This window comes from Leopardus geoffroyi, chromosome B2 (genome assembly GCF_018350155.1).
Source record: "Leopardus geoffroyi isolate Oge1 chromosome B2, O.geoffroyi_Oge1_pat1.0, whole genome shotgun sequence".
NCBI classification, from domain to species: Eukaryota; Metazoa; Chordata; class Mammalia; order Carnivora; family Felidae; genus Leopardus; species Leopardus geoffroyi.
This window is the reverse complement of record NC_059332.1, coordinates 7,295,191-7,297,578: the sequence shown is the minus strand read 5'-3', so window position 1 is coordinate 7,297,578 and position 2,388 is coordinate 7,295,191.

Sequence of the window (2,388 nt, the reverse complement as noted above, 5' to 3'; positions counted from 1 at the left end):
TTTTAAAAAGAAACCATTCTCTATTTGACAGCATATGGAATTTTAAGGTCATTTTCAAATTACTAAATTTTTTAAAATGTTTATGTGTATACTAAAGTGTATTTTGACCATTCTGGAGCTGGAAAATATGATTCCGATGAGCTAATCTCTCTCATTCCTTTTGCTGGGTTGCAAAGTATGAACCACATCAGACGGTGACCATTCAGCTAGACCACAGTCTCCTTTAATGATTCATCCACCCCAACACTCAACGATCCAGACTGTTGGAATTTTTTACTATATATACCTTGACACTTGAACTACCCATTTTTTTTTTTTTTTAAATTTTTTTTCAACGTTTATTTATTTTTGGGACAGAGAGAGACAGAGCATGAACGGGGGAGGGGCAGAGAGAGAGGGAGACACAGAATCGGAAACAGGCTCCAGGCTCTGAGCCATCAGCCCAGAGCCCGACGCGGGGCTCGAACTCACGGACCGCGAGATCGTGACCTGGCTGAAGTCGGACGCTTAACCGACTGCGCCACCCAGGCGCCCCAAACTACCCATTTTTTTTTCCAGTTTTACACAGAGTTTGTAAACCTCCCTAGTCTAATAATAATTCCTAATAGACTTGAACGTTGTTATTAACTGACCTTGGACCTTATTTTTGGTAAAGCGAGCAACCCTAACAATTCTTGTAAGTATTTAACATTTCTCGTAAGTATTTTCATCCTTTTGCATATTTTAGGGTATGCATTACTAATCATAATTGAGATTATTATAAAGCTTCATAGTTTATGCACTTTCCTACTCATGTTCTCTTTTATCTGGTCCTTCCACAAACATTGTGATAAACAGGGAGATGAGTTGTTCACGGCACTGAGACCAGGAAGGAAGAAATCTGGAAGGAGGACGAAGGAACGCTTGCATGAAATGAAGGCTCAGGCAGACTGGAGGTGAATACTAGAGTGTAGCATAATGTAATGTTGGTGGATTTCAGCTGCTGAGCTATATGAGATCGATATATCCGCCTGTTCTGATTCACTAATTTCCATATCCAAAAAAAACCCCGAAGTTTTGCGGACTTTTATTGCCTGGTTAGATGGATACCGAATCCCACTGTGGTCCGCTTGGTGCATAAATGTGCTACCACACGCTGGGCACATACACAGACCTGTATACATGAAACGTGCTGGTTTCAGCCCTCTTTTGTCTTCCGCTCTTTCCTTCCAGGCCTCTGTACTTTCCTTTCCTGTCTACTCTGTCTCCCCCTGGGTAGGCAGTGGAAAGAGGGGAGCTCAAACACATCTGCATATAAAGAGCGTGGGGATCAAGTTGGCTCACCAAAAGTTGAAGTTTCCTCCTTTCAGGAAGACCTTTGAGAAGTCATTTCTCCATTTTTTTTTTTCTGAGGGCTGCCAAACTTGATTTAAAAGCTGGAGATGTTGTGTTGCATTAAAAAAAAAATAATCACAATTACTTGTGAAGTTCCTGACTGAGGGATGAGTAGATAAACTCAGTCCCTGAATGTTTAAACTTGCAGAACGTCCTTCAGCTGTGATGAGAGGGTCAGGGTCGAGAAATGCAGGCTCAGGTTGGTCTTCTCTTCACAGGGAGCTGGCTGGCAGATGACGTCCTCCTCTGAGTTTCTTGTTTGTCTCTGCTTGTCTCCAGCTTGTAGAGCAAGAAAGCTTAAAAGGCTATTAGGGTTTTGTGGGTCAGATACCCAATGGCAAAAATTTCCCCCATTCCCGATCCCACAAAGCAAACAGCCTCTTTTTGAAATTGGAAACTTTAAAGAAAGATTTATGAACCTTCAGAGTTATGAAACCATCTGGTGCTTTACAGACTGGTTGCTTTGACGGTTCAAAGTTTGGACCGGCCCCCTACTCGTCCTTCTAGAATAGTTCAATTCAGTCTCCACATTGATGCCTGGGAGACGAGTCTTTGAAACGTGTTGAACGACCTGTGAAAATCAGTAGGATTTGGAAGAATGTACCTGTTACTTTTTAAGGGCGTTTTTACTGTTTGGTATGTGCTGCCTTAAGGAGCCCAGTTGGTGAACTCTGAGTTTCCACTCCTCTTTGCTTCTTTGCAGGAGCACTGTGTAATTTTGGTTTTGTTTTGACAGTTGGTGACCTTTGACCCCTCTGAGTAAAATGTTTAGGCTGAGGAGTACTGAAAAGGGCTTTCAGATGGGATATTTCCAACCTCTTTCAAGCTAGAGCAATGTCCCCCCCGCCCTCAGCACAGCCAACCCTTATATAGAAATGGTTTTCAGCCTCTGTGCGGTGTTCTGGTGGAACACATCAGATCAAAGCCTTGCTTAATATGTTTGAAAAATGCACATCCGCATTGCAGAACAAAAACATGTTATGGAAATCAATAATATCATATTCAGGCAGCCCT